The sequence below is a fragment of the Lampris incognitus genome, chromosome 7 (genome assembly GCF_029633865.1).
Source record: "Lampris incognitus isolate fLamInc1 chromosome 7, fLamInc1.hap2, whole genome shotgun sequence".
NCBI lineage: Eukaryota > Metazoa > Chordata > Actinopteri > Lampriformes > Lampridae > Lampris > Lampris incognitus.
Genome location: NC_079217.1, coordinates 48,559,596 through 48,575,261, shown reverse-complemented (window position 1 = coordinate 48,575,261; position 15,666 = coordinate 48,559,596). Strand labels below are relative to the sequence as shown.

At 44.0% G+C, this 15,666-nt stretch overlaps 1 pseudogene; it reads left to right on the top strand.

The window, feature by feature from the left end:
* The first annotated feature begins 401 nt into the window (after positions 1-401).
* Positions 402-6,942, top strand: LOC130115257 (THAP domain-containing protein 6-like; annotated as a pseudogene).
* The last annotated feature ends 8,724 nt before the right edge of the window (positions 6,943-15,666 follow it).

The window sequence follows — 15,666 nt, the reverse complement described above, 5'->3', positions numbered from 1 at the left end:
GACGTGCTTTAAAGGCAATGTCAGTTTGGGGGGGGGTAGTGTGAACATCTACTTTAAGTGTCAGTAGACATTTTATTTTTATTTTTTTGTTTTGCTTTAACTCATCATTAAGACGTTGTTGTTGATTGCAGAGTGTAATGGCTATATGATAACGACACCATGGGCGTTTGGACTGGTTGCCTATAAACCTGGCTTTCACTATGCAGTCCTGTTTGCCACCGGGTTCAGGAGAACGAAGGATGAATGGATGGATTGCGTTTATATAGCGCTCGATTTACGCTACAAAGGAAGTGCGCCAACCATAGACATATAAAGAGTAGACGCCGCATTGGCTGTTGGGGTGCCATCTTGGACCGGTCATCCTACGAGTTGCCTAGCAGCAGAATACACGACTGAGAAAGATGCCAGAACACTGTTCACCATATTCCTGCTCCAATCGACGGACCGTCGAAAACAGGGCTCGGGGGATTACTTTTCACAAGTAAGATTGAACATCACTATTGGTTGTATTTTGTGAACATAATATTACTGTACTGTATTTATATCCAACTGCGAAATCGTAGCCAGCTAGCTAGGCTATGCTCACTGCCGGTGTTCACCCGGCTATGAACTGAGACTTTATAAGTCATATTCCATAACACTGACTTTACAACTGACAAAAGAATGCTATTGTACAAATAAAACAATATTAAAGTTACTGGTATTATATTGACCAGCGAATTTTACACAGGTGGCACAGACTGTATTATTCACATGTAATCCATCCTAACAACAGTACGATAAGGGAGAACCGGGCCGAAAGTAACACGCCGCGAAATTAGCACAGAGCTTTTTTCCAAGGAAACAAAACAGGACGTGACGCAATGAAGTCAGCGTGTGTGTCTATAAGACCTCTCCCTTCTCCCAAAACACTGGCACGATACGCAGTTATTTAAAAAAGTTATAGAGTGGACGCTGTTTTTTCATGCGGTAAGTAAAATTACGTGATCTGAGGTTTTTTTCGAATTGCGTTTCGTTCTTAGAAGTTCCGGTAAATGACTTTATGTTGCTTTGTTAGCACATTTACTGTCTCGATGACAGAATAGTTTTAAATCGGCAGGCTAGCACAGTTAATATGCTAGCCAGGCTATGTGCTAGCCAGGCTAAATGGAGAGGTGACCTGAGAGGGTCGAGCGTACCAGCGAGGGGAGGGACGAAAGTAACATAAATGATTTCCCTATCAAGCTGCAAGTTAATGTATTTTATTGTATTATACTTACAGAATAGTACAGTTAAGGTCATTCTTTTCAGCCTACATAGCCAATTGCTTTTAATTATTTGAGGACTTATCTTGCTTACGCCTTCACACAAACTGCAATTTTCCAAATGACGACAAAGACCAGTTAGTTCCACCACGTGATGGCGGTGTGCGCGTGAAGGTTAGCGCAAAAGCAATTGGTGAATTAAAAGAAATGAACAAAAGCGCGAATGGCTGATTCAAATATCATAACCAACCTCTATCACTGACGTTTTTGTGAAAATGCTCAAAAAATACGAGGCTTGTATCAAAATTGCGTTACACAACATTGGTAAATTGAGGCTAAGAATATGTATTAGTCTATGAAACTCAAAATATTGCCTTGATGAATTAGCACAGATGTTAAATTGGGTCTGCAAGATTGGTTGATAAAGGTAAACGTGATCAGAATCCAAAACCATAATTCTACGATGCATCTTACGCTTTATGACAGCCGCTACTTTCGCACCGCAGCAGCGCTACTTTGGTCCCGCAAGGGAGGTGCGGAAGTACCATCGCGCAAGTTGTGTTCTCCGTCTGTTTATGTCCAGATCATTTAACTGAGAAACATATGGAAAGTTGCTTCTGAAAGGGGACACATGTATGTTGTTTCTGATAAAATATGGCATCTATTACTGTCACCATACCGGAGTAAACTCGGAAAAAGGAAAAAGTGGTACTTTCGGCCCGGTTCTCCTACCTCTCATGTCTCATACCCACCTCACTTACTTAAAAATACAGAACATCTGACTGTTGAATAGTTTGCAAACAAACCTACCGTATTCACAATTTCACCAGCTTTGGTTCATTGTCAACAAATATGCATCAAAATAGGAGTTTTGTTGAAGAAAGGTTCTATGAAATTTGAAGGAAAAAAAATAAGCGTGACCTCCTTTGTAAAATGTTTTTGTGTAGACTCTCTCAAATCTCCCGTTTTCATTTTGAAGGTTTCCCAAAGACAATGTTTTGAGGAAGAAGTGGGAAGTGTCTTTGAGGAGGGAAGGATTCACTGCAAGTGATTCCTCCGTGCTCTACTGTGAGCATTTTAAGCAGGGCGATTTTGATAGGACAGGTCAGATTGTCCAACTCAGACATGTAGTTATTCCATCCATCTTCAGCTTCCTGGTTCACCTCCAAAGAGTAGGTGTATCATCATAAGACTATTAGCATTAATAAATGTAAATATTCTATTATCAATTACAGGGCTGGGTGAGATATTCATCCCTGTATATATATATTCTTTTCAAGTATTATACTTCTTCATTTTAGCCGGAAAGGGAAAGGACTACGTCTACCTCCAGAAGAGCTGAAGAGAGCCTGTCTGTGGCCTCTCAGGATGCCCCAGAACCTGCAGCCTCACACCCACAACCTCAGCCTAATGATGTGAGTTTCTACTTTAAACATCATATCATAATGGTCCTGGACATATTCAAATCTCACTTGTTTGCTGCCATTCATATTAAACACACTCACAAATTAACCCATACACACAATTAAAGACATGTTGAACATGCATTCCTGACACACACACACACACACACACACACACACACACACACACACACACGGTGCTGGCATTGGCTTTGACAGGTGATGACTATAAGAAAGAATGTGGGCCATACACTAGTGGTGTCAAAGTGATGTGTGTGAAGTGAAACATCACTCAAACTATGTTCATCCCTCTTTCTACTAGGATCATGCCTATGCCTTTCCTGCTTCTTCTACTGCTCTGAAGACCAGACTTAATGAAGCCTTGGCAAGAGTGGAAAGTCTGGAGCGAGAGAAGAAGAATACCATGGCCAGAGAAAAGAAGGCAAAGACCACAGTGAAAAGTCTTTTGGGGATTTGAGAGAAAAGAACCTCATTAATAAAGAGCTCAACGAGAGGCTTGAATTCTACTCAGGTAAGACGAAGTTAGCGCTTTGAAATTCATGTACATGTTATTCTTACACTCTTTATTAAACTCCTTAGTTATTATCTGAAGGGGACTTATTAATTTTTGCTCATAAAATTTCAGATCTTCAAGTAGACTTCATGTCAAAACAGTTCTCTTTCAAGGGTTTTAAGGCTTTCATGTCAAACTTTAATTAGCAACTTTTATTTTTCCCCTACATTGTTACGCTGCATTGTTTATATATTTATCTCTCTTTAAAATATATATGTATATCTGTATTTATTTTTTATTATTACATCATACTATTGGATATAATTACGATATTATTACAGTATTATACCACTTTATTATACACACACACACACACACACACACACACTGTATACTTCCTACCCTCACATGTAAATATTTTGTGTTGTCAGTGTTTACGTTTGTCCATTGTGTGTAATGTACTGGTCACCTATGTAAGCAACTTTGTACATGTGTAAATATAGTTTGGGGCGGGGATTTATATATATTTTCATTTTCTCTGATATATAACATATATTGTTGTTATATATACTGTAGATATATAATGTGTTCATATATTGTTTATATATTTATATAGCCTAATCATATATTGTTTCTTCAACTTATTAAAATAGCTGACTTTACTGCCACTATCTACTTCTGCCTCTCTATCATATTTTAGCGTGTGTGTGTATATATATATATAGTGAGTGTTTTGCTAAATACCGTATTGATCCGAATACAAGACGACCCCCCCTTTTTCAAGACTCATTTTTGGAAAAATACTTTTTGAAGAGCAAATATTGGTTTTATAAAGAAAAACATATTTGAAAATAATGATAATAAAAACACATTGAATAAAACAAGGTAGTCTGTTTAACAGCTTTTAAATAAAATTGTTTTCAATATATTTTAGATGAAATTGTCACATTTAAATAAAAAAATGTAAATACATTTGTAAATGAATGACTTATGGTATTTAAATAGCATACAAATGAAAATAAACTGTAGTCTATTGAGACTATCCATCTCATAGTGAAAAAATAACCATTTCAACATTTCAATAACTGCATTAACCATCGAAGTGGTCTAATTTTAGAACGGTCTTGAAACAAATCTGACTGAGTGAGAAGGTATATTGACATTCAAAAGTCTAGACCTCGAATGTAAGACGACCCCCACTTTTTCATACGTATTTCCAGGGTAAAAACCCCGTCTTATATTCAGAACAATACGGTAGCTACCTATCATACATCACACATATCATATATCAGAATATTCTATTGCTGTTAAGCCAACAATGAATATTAAAATACGTCAAACCATGTGTCCTGTATCATAGCTATATGTATGACGTTTTCAGCAACAAAAAAGGCGTGGAAATCAGTTTGGTATTCAGCGAGTTATGATTGATTAACTGCGCTGACAGTTCATTGCGCCTGCCAAGCACATTACACTGAGTGGAGCGGGTGACCGGTCCAAGATGGCGGCCCCACGGCTCGTCAGCGCCAATAGGCAGTAGCGGTCGATGCGGCGTCTACTCTTTATATGTCTATGGTGCCAACCATTGTGCGACCAAAACAGGAAGGGCGCTTGTTTCCGCCGGAAGTAGCGGAAATGGCGGACGGAGGAAGAAGCGAAGCGACAGTAAAAACTCTACAAGAGGAAAAAGAACCTGGTGACGGAGGAGGTAAAGAATACGAAGAGGGAGAGTGGCACTAATTATAATAACAAATTAAACTTATATAGCGCTTTTCTAATACTCAAAGTCGCTTTACAATAAACGGGGTGAAACAAGACGACAGATAAACATAACACAGACGTGCAGGGGCGGATGGGAAGGGGGGCAACGAGAGGGAGAAAACGAGGTAAACAAGAGTGAATTTAGACCCAGCACTTTTTATATTGGGTATAGTTCCTGGTGATATGACATATAGTGTCTTAAATTCTTTATTGAGAATTCTGCTTTTGATAGCAAAATAAATAAAATGATAACAGTGTCCTGGTTGAAGCCGCAGCCCCCCCCCAGCATAATGCAATGGAGAGCCAGGGTAAAAAACGTCTTCATCGTGGAGAGAACCACAGCAAGATTACAGCTGAAAACAGACAGGTTTGCTGAAAGATGGTCGCCATTAATACAGGCAATGCCAGAACTTCAGTCACCTTTTTTTCCTCATTGTATTTATTTTTATTTTTAGTCCTATTGCACTTGTTTCTTCCCCCCCCCCCAGGTGTAAGCATGTGCTATGTACTAATTACTGTTAAAAGAAGTTGTAACTGTATACGTATCCCCTTCAAGTTGTAGGCTATTTGTGTTGTGTTGAATGAATTGAATAAAAAAATCGGTTAAAAAAAAGAAAAAGAGAACAAGAGTGAACCTTGGACGAGCGGGCAGTCACTTGACGGAGCCAGCCCCGTTGTTGTATCGAACTGTTTCCCCGTCGACATGTTTCCCCCTAGCCAGACGAAAGCGTTGTCATGGAAACAAGTAAGCCATTGGTTACGATTAGGTTAAGATAAGCGTTCGTTTAAGCTTAGAGCTACATTCAAGTTAGGATTAAAATAAGGTTGAAGTCAGGTTAAGGTTAGGTTTAAGTTAAGGTTGAAGTTAGGTTAAGGTTAAAAAAAGCATACCGGTAACTCTGGCTAGGGGGAAACAGGTCTCAACGGGGAAACAGAGTTTGATACAACACCAAGGACTTGATATGGTTCCAAATCAACATTCAGTCGGCATACTTTCTACTGGATCAGTAAGTAATACAACCTGCCTACTTATTAATGCTAGCGGATGTTTTACTCAGCCTTTATCATGGCACTGAGATCGGGGTTTTCTAGTTCAAACTGGGATTCTTACAGATATTTCATGCATTGGACAGTAGCCAGGCTGTTTATAAGCGGAAAGCAATCCGGTTGTATTTGCGACAGTGACGCAAACCATAATACCGCACACATTTGTCTACCGTGTTTCATGTTTACCTTGCAACGCAGCAACAGGAACAATCCAAAAACCAAAGAGCTGCCTCATGGACACTGAATATAAGAAGCCCCTATTTAGACACACACACACACACACACACACACACACACACACACACACACATCCAATGCAGGCATGTGCATGCTGTACATGAACAGATACCCAGAAGCCTACAAATAATATATAATGCTCGCTCGTGTATATTCCTACCCACTGCTTGAAGCACAAAATTGTGTGTTGAGGCAATAGGGTTCATCATATTATATTTACAGAAGTAATGATGAATGAATTTCCATCCAGCCTCTGTGTTTACAGGTCTGATTAGACATGATGAAAGAGAATTGGATGCAGTGGAGCTGTGTCGTTGTATTTGTGTGTTGTGTACAAGTTTGAGTGTTTGCGTGCACGTGTTTTTGTGTCAAAGTGTGTGCATGTGCATCTAAGCATCTATTAAAGGGCCTATGTATAATATCTACTATGCATAGCTATACAAACGCAAGAACGAGAATAGACCCCCCCCCCAAGGTCATCGTGTGATGCATTTCATTCTTTGTTGAATTTATCATGAGGGCAATCAGCTCTACCATCCTAGAGGCCTATACAACATTTGTTTGACTCCAAAAAAATTTTTTTTAAAAGGTTTATTCCACCTTTACGGATGACAAAGGGGAGATCAAACACGTTTCTGGCTGTAATGTGGACACTGGTGTTGATCTGCTTCTGTCCTTTGCATCAGGGTTTGACCAGGTGTCATCAGCCAGGAATGTACGTGTGGACTTCCAATGAAATGAAAGATATATACATTTTTAATTAGTTCCGTACTGTGCATTGATATGGAAAACAGCTTTTAAGTTGTGTAGTGTATGACATTGTACCAACCGTCATAGCTAGGCTGAGGCTAGTTAATACATTCACTGCAGGTACGTACACACACTTACTAGAATCAGAATCAGAAACACTTTGTCATTTTATTTCATGCACTTGCGCACATGAAATGAAACGAAACATTGTTTCCCCGCACATGAAATGAAACGAAACATTGTTTCCCCGCACATGAAATGAAATGAAACATTGTTTCCCCCAGCCCACAGCAGTGCAACACAACGACAACGACACATATCCAAAAACTACAAGAACAACAAGAACGCATATATCCAAACACACACATATCTGAACTAAACAAAAAGAAATCACTGTTCAGGACAACGAACGCCAGCCAGGAGGACTGTCGGAACTGCCGGTCTGCATGGGCTAGCAGTTAGCTTAGCCTGCCACGCTCCCCAGTCCTTTTAGACCACCCTGGGTGTTTTCTCTTCAGGCGCTGCTCCGGTCAGGGCCATGGTCCTTCGGTCCGAAGCACGCAGCAAACCAAGCTCCCTCAGCCAATCCAACACCATCTCTCCCAGCCAGACACCTTCAACAAACCTCCCTACACTCCACACGATGACACTAAAACACAGTCAAGGCTGGGCGAGGTCACCGCCAGATTGACCTCGGTGTTATCGGAACTGCCAGTCTGCATGGGCTAGCAGTTGGCTTAGCCTGCCCCGCTTCCGCTTCCGCGTCCTCTCAGACCACTTGTCAGTGTTACCTCTTTGGGCACAGCTCCAGGCAGGGCCGTGGTCCCTGGGCCCACAGGACGCAGCAGACCAAGCTCTCCCAGCCATCAAAGAAGACAAACTTAGATGCAGATGTGGACAAAGACGCTGCAGGGGGACAGTACTGGGTGAGGCCACCACAAATGTGAGTTGGTGCTGCCATCTTGCCACACTGGTACTGGGTGAGGCCGCTGCAAACATGACTTTGTGCAGCCATCTTCCCACACCGGAAGCAGAATCCAGTGTGGATTCAGCTTAGTAAATTATACACTTTCCTCAACAACCAGTGTCGTGGAAATTTACCCGCAAACACTCTGGACTCAGAAATAATAAAGATACAAGACAATTGGTATTGTACGATACGGAGAAACACCTCCCTGTGTTCTCACTGGACAAACGAGTTGTCTTCCTTATATACCCTTCCAAGACAAAGAAAGACTTATTTACTGATCAACCACAGCCATACTTCTCCTATACCTCACAGCATAGGTTAGTTAAATATGGTCACCACCAGTTACATAGGATTAAAAGATGCATCCATCTAAGGAATGGTATAGAGACTTTCAGAGAGTTTGATATGTATCATGTATCTCATGACAGGCCCTGGTACCATAGTAACAGGGCATTCCTCACCCATCTCCTCTCTGGGGGGAGGTCAGAGCCTAGCACAAGATGACACATACCTCCTTTGTTCAGGAGACTTGATCAACATGGTATAGAGAGACAGTTATAGACAGTTACATAGATAGGTATAGAGAGACTGTCTCTCATACCTACTAGTAGTAGTAGTAGGTATAGAGAGACTGTTACATAATAATACACAATATATGAATAAATTATGACTTTTAGTGTTTCATGTTAATTTTCCTTCACACCAGCCACTCCGCTGGTGTCAGTTGGACATTATTACTGCAAACATTCTGCTATTTGTAAGTGTGGACGAATCATAGGTTTAACTGAGATATTTGGCTGCAACATTTTAATGAGATAATTAGCATTGCACACAACTTGAAAGTCCGTGGAGTAGGTATATTTTCTGTTGCAGTAGATAATGTTGATCTTCGTATGATGGTGTTATCGGCAGATGTATTTCATCTATTGAGTCAATGAAATATGGGGAAGGATTTTTTTTTCCTATAGAAAAAACATGTAGCTTTGCCGGTGTGTATTTCCTCTGCTGCTGGTGTGTAGTGGATATATTGTTCCCATCATCCTAACATTGCATATAATGCCGCAGACAACACATGCAACAGATAACTTTGACATCCCCGCTATTCTTGACGCTGTGCACAAATCAGGATTTAGGATCAGGAACAATTTATTGTCATTCCTCTCGTGTACTTGCGTACACAAAAGAAACGAAATTCCGTTTTCCCCAGCCCACAGCAGCGTGACACAAGAGACAAAAAAAAACAAACACTCTAAATGTCCCAAAAACGACAACACCAAAAACATAAAAACAGAGAGAACAAAGAAAAAAAAATACAAAAATACAAAAAACAAACAGTTAACAACAAAATCCACTGAGTGCAACATGGTCCAAAAATTCCACTGTCCAGAGAATGAACGACAACCAGGAAGACTGTCGGAACTGCCGGTCTACATGGGCTAGCAGTTAGCTTAGCCTGCCCCGCTTCTGCGTCCTGTCAGACCGCCCTCAGTGTTTCCTCCTTGGGCGCAGCTCCGGCAGGGCCGTGGTCCCTGGGCCCATCGGACGCAGCAAATCAGGCTCCCCCAGCTGATCCAAAGCCAGCCCCCCCAGCCAGACTCTTTCGACACACCTCGCCGCACTCCAAACGATGACACTAAAACACAGTCGAGGCTAGGCGAGGCAGCCGCCAGACCGCCCTCGGTGTTATCGGAACTGCCGGTCTGCATGGGCTAGCAGTTAGCTTAGCCTGCCCCGCTTCCGCATCCTGTCAGACCGCCCTTGGTGTTACCTCTTCAGGCGCAGCTCCGATCAGGGCTGTGGTCCCTGGGCCCACAGGATGCAGCACATCAAGCTCTCCCAGCCAATAAAACGAAGACAAAACAACCTTAGATACAGATGTGGACAAAGACATTGCATGGACGGTACTGGGTGAGGCCGCCGCAAACCTAAGTTCGCCCCGCCATCTTCCCACACCGGAAGCAGAATGAAGACCCTGATGCCAAAAGCTTGGACAGAGCAGCTATCATATGGCTCATGCTGGTCTTACTGAAGCAAGTGTATACCTGCTCCTGACCTCCCCTTCAGACATCCCAAATAAGGTAAAGCGTGAAACACTCTCTCGTCTTGTTTACCCTCTTCATCCATGTTTGTGCCTAAAATAAACTACTTTGACTGGGCATCAAACACCATACATAATTCAGGACGAAATTAGTGGCTCTCTTTTAGTGAATTAAAGAAAGGGTGCAATCATTATTTTTGCATGATCCTCTCTTGTGGTTTTGTGCCCTCTGGCTGACATGCCTTAAAAGGCTACAATATGTGTGTTAAAATGACATGTTTGAAGGCCGGTGCCTACTACAGTTGCAAAAATTTAATGTGCTATGTTAGTAAAACAGATGATCTATGTTAAATCAAATTTCAGATTTCCTTAAAAAGATGTTCATTTCTTTTTACATTATAATCAGTATTGACATAAAAGTGGGTTCGAGGTTATTTGTATAGTTCAACCTTCTCTGCTGGCTTGCCATTCTTTTTTTATTATTATTTATTTACCCCCCACCTTTTTTCCCCCCAGTTGTATCCGGCCACTTACCCCACTTTTCCGAGTTGTCCCGGTCGCTGCTCCACCCCCTCTGCCGATCCGGGGAGGGCTGCAGACTACCACATGCCTCCTCCGACACATGTGGAGTCGCCAGCCGCTTCCTTTCACCTGACAGTGAGGAGTTTCACCAGGGGGATGTAGCATGTTTAAGGATCATGCTATTCCCCCCCAGCCCCCCCCCCCGAACAGGCACCCTGACCGACCAGAGGAGGCGCTAGTGCAGCGACCAGGACACATACCCACATCCAGCTTCCCACCCGCAGACACGGCCAATTGTGTCTGTAGGGATGCCCGACCAAGCCGCAGGTATCACGGGGATATCGAACCGGCGATCCCCGTGTTGGTAGGCAACGGAATAGACCAGTACGCTACCCGGACACCCCGCTAGCTTGCCATTAATGACGTACATCTCACAGGAGGAGCCTTCCAAAGATGTCCAATCCATCCATCCATTATCCACACCGCTTATCCTGCTCTCAGAGTCGCGGGGATGCTGGAGCCTATCCCAGCAGTCACTGGGCGGCGGGCGGGGAGACACCCTGGACAGGCCGCCAGGCCATCACAGGGCATTAGATAAAAAAAATAAAAACAAAACCATTAATACAATACCAGTTTGCCGCCAATAAAAGTGGGAGTGCCCGGGGCACACAGGGCGGCCCATGGGAAATCTGAAGAAACCAATCAGACAGCAGCCTCAGGTCACCTGTGAGGGCTTACATAAGGTATCGTTTGGCCGGCGCCCCTCACCCAGGAAGTATATGTATTCACACAGAAATCAACCAAATACCACGTGGAACCAGTATTTAATGGCTGCTGACAGGCGCTCACAGCCTGAAACACACTTTTATTTCCTAATTATTTGCATTACACAACTACACCCTAAGCTCTACGGTCAGCTATTAAGTATCTCACATTGAGTAGTAAGGAGGACTGGCGACATCACTCCACAAAACCTGCCACAGGGCCGCGACTCATTTGATGTGGGTGCAGCAGGCTCACGGTAACCGAATCTGCAACTTTTATCGTATGTGGAGACTCATATTCACCCGGGCAGCTGTTGATATAGAGGACGGCCAACGAGGGGGGACAGTCTAGCCCCCCGGGGCAGCCAGCCGAAACACTGTTGGATAAAGCACATTGACTCTGACCCTCCGTGGTCTGTTCGTTTCATATCAGCTCACAGAATAGAGATAACACTCTGAATCAGAGAAGGAGTCTGTGTTAAAACATGCGGATAAGCGCAATTAACGGTAGCTGAAAGGTGTATAAATGAAGCCCAGGCACGGGTTTCGCTGTCCTCAAGTTGCTTTATGTCCAGGCCGATAGCGGTGGTTTTAGCATCCTGCAGTCCCGTCCTCGCCCTAAGCAAATGGGAGTAGGTTCAAAGATTTTGCTCTTAACAATCTGTTCAAAAGTTGTCATCTCCCGGGAGGTCGAGGCCACCCGCCTGTAATCTGTAATTGACTTGGGGGATTTGTTGTTTTTTTGCCTGCCACAGGGCCTAACAATCGACTCCAGAGCTCAGCTTTCTGCTGCTGCAGTGGCAGCCAGAATGAAGGGCCCACTCAGCTGACTGGCACGATTTTTAACTACTGTGACATCGATACAGCCGGGGCCTTTGGCTTTGTGTGTGTGTGTGTGTGTGTGAGAATCGGTGAAAATTTCACTTTAGTCAATCTACGTTTTGCATTGTGAGATACTGTCCTTGTAAAAAGCAAATTCATGATCAACCTCATTGATGCCAACGCACAGATAAAATCTGTCTAACTCCTCTTCAGAGTCACAGTCAGTCTTTATTAAGATCACATTTTTCTCTTTTAGTTGCATTCCTGTTAATGATGTAATGCCCCTCCAGACTGAGCGTTGCCTGCATTTAATTTTCCCTCTCAATCCCTATTTTTGCATTTCTGATCTCCTCCTCTCTTCTTCTTCTTCTTCCTACTACTATTTTCGACTGCTCCCGTCAGGGGTCGCCACAGCGAATCAACCGTTTCCATCTGTCCCGACCAGAGGAGGCGCTAGTGCAGCAACCAGGGCACATACCCACACCCTGACCGACCAGAGGAGGCGCTAGTGCAGCGACCAGGGCACATACCCACACCCGGCTTCCCACCCGCAGACACGGCCAATTGTTTCTGTGAGACGCCCGACCAAGCCGGAGGTAACACTGGGATTCGAACCGGCGATCCCCGTGTTGGTAGGCAACGGAATAGACCGCTACGCCACCCGGACGCCTAAAGATTGCGGTGTTGTGATGAGGACTGGCTATTGTTGACAGGATCCTTCAGTTGATGGTATGTTATTAACTGTGCGAGTGATCATTTTTCTCTAATGACAATTTGTACCACCAATAATTTGATAATTGCTGAGGCTTTTCATTAAATAGCTTTAATTCCCCCGAGCCGGTTGCTTATTGTTTCATTCTCTCCCATCAGTGAACATTTTCTGATTACCTGCACATCTCAGAGAAATTCATTAAATAAATAAATAGATAAATAAGTAACCTGAAGTTGTACCTGTCAGTTCATTTAACTCAGTGCAAGAGTTATTTTATTTATTTCTTCTCCCCCTCCCCCCCTTTCACCACAACTGTAGTTGGCCAACTCTTCCGAGCCATCCCGGTCGCTGCTCCACCTCCTCCGCCGACCCAGGGAGGGCTGCAGACTACCACTTGCCTGCTCCGACACATGTGGAGTCGCCACCCGCTTCTTTTCACCTGACAGTGAGGAGTTTCACCAGGGGGAAGTAGCACGTGGGAGGATCACGCTATTCCCCCCAGTTCCTGCTCCTTCGGAACAGGCGCCCCGACCGACCAGAGGAGGCGCTAGTACAGCAACCAGGACACACACCCATATCCGGCTCCCCACCCGCAGACACGGCCAATTGTGTCTGTAGGGACGCCCGACCAAGCCGGAGGTAACACGGGGATTTGAACTAGCGATCCCCGGGTTGGTAGGTAACAGAATAGACCGACGCCCCCCGTGCAAGAGGTCTTGAAGAGGCCCCTTTCAGTATAATCACAGTAGTCTTGCAAACACCATTCTGAGAAAAGACACCAAAGCCAAGAGGTCCTCTGTTCGGTCACCCTGGTGGTCTGAGAAGCCCGGCATGGGTTTACACATGGATCTATATACCCCCCTTCTGTAGAGGTCCAGTGTGTATCTGTGTCAGGTGAGTTAGGTGATGTTCCGGTTGACATGATTTCATAAATGCACACCGATTAAAACCCGCCAGTATCAGATCAGGAGCGTCAGGGAAGATGTTGCGCAGTCGCTGCACACAGTTACAGCAGCTCTACCCACCCACCCTGGCTCAGAGGCGGGGACGAACAGTGGGCAAATTACCAGAGAAGGGGGTCTAGCTGCAGTACTGATGATCTTTCGGGTATAATGGTCTGCAACCGATGGGTGATTGAGGACATCCTTTCTCATTGCCCCCCCTCCCCTTTTTTTTTTAGTTTTGTATGTCGTAGTCATGACACACTAGGAAACAAATCCATCCTTTTCCAAACCATGGATGCTGCTCCTTAAGCCTAGCAGGCAAGGATGCAGACATTCTCCTCCTAAGACAGGAATGGACAACTTATATGATATGTGAATATATTTGGGGGATTTGCATATTTGTGGCATGAACGACATTCATTTCACCGCCGTAGCCAGCTATGAGGTCATCGACGTCTGGACCTCTGTGTTTTTCCCCTCTCAGGCTGACATCTGTTATTATATGTGTGTGTGTTTGTGTGTGTGTGTGTGTATGAACATGATTTTATTTTGTGAACCAACGTGTTTTGACATCGTTATAAATCCCCCTCCCAACGCATCTGTTAGGTTCATGTTCGATCATAGCCGATAGGCAGGACAGTCAACAAATCTTAGCGAATTCTCTATAGGCCCTATCGACCCCACTTCCATCCATTATCCAAACCGTTCATCCTGCTCTCAGGGTCGCGGGGGGATGCTGGAGCCTATCCCAGCAGTCATTGGGCGGCAGGCGGGGAGACACCCTGGACAGGCCGCCAGGGCATCACAGGGCCGCCAGGCCATCACACATAAGATTAATTTCAGCCAATTAGAACTCCTTCTTCAGTGACAAGCGACCGTGTTTCTGTCACATCTGATAGGCGGAGGGATAGGAACAACGAGATCCTGCCAGAAGTGGGTAACATTCTAGTGTCTACTAACTAGTGTCCTCTTTTTTGAAAACCAAAATATGGTCACCCAGGGTAAATATTACCTGGGTTCGAACCCCGTGGTTGTCCAACCTTGGGGAGTCATCCCAGGTTGTCCTCTGTGTGGAGTTTGCATGTTCTCCCCGTGTCTGTGGTGGGTTTGCTGCGGGTGCTCCTGTTTCCCCCACCATCAAAAAGACATGCATGTTAGGGTTAATACTCCTGTCTGTGCCCCTGACCCGAGGCATGGCAAGACGAGCTGGAGTTGGTCCCCGGGTGCTGCACAGTGGCTGCCTACTGCCCCTAGCTACACAGCTAGGATGGGTTAACATTTTCCCTAATTTCCCTACGGGGATCATTAAAGTATATCAAAAGCAAAAAAAAATAAAATAAATAAAAAAATATTAACGTTACATATTTATCATATTCACATATAGTATATGTTGAACTGGTCCGTAAGGGCCTACCCAACTCAGTATTTGCTCTTTTACTCTTCTGAATTTTCACATATTTCCACACTATCCAGTTATGATACATTACACCATTGTCTATAATTAGGCAAACAATCTAATTAATCGACACTTGCCTCAATTTATGTGTATGATGAAAATAACGATAATAATGTAGATGTCGGATTATGTTGGAGTTACTTCTTTATTTTAGAAAATGGTTGCAATATTTTTTTCCAGAATATTTTCGACTATTTGTCCTATAAGTCAATTTGCTGATAGTAGGTTACATTGTGATTCACGTGCATTAAAAATTCACCAGAATGAGCGTCCGGGTAGCATAGCGGTCTGGGGATCGCCAGTTCAAATCCCCGTGTTACCTCCAGCTTGGTCAGGGGTCTTTACAGATACTACTGGTCGTGTCTGCGTGTGGGAAGCCGGATGTGGTTTTGTGTCCTGGTTTCTGCACTAGCGCCTCCTCTGGTCGGTCGGGGCACCTGTTCAGGGGGGGAGGGGGAACTGGAGGGGGGGGGGGGATAGCG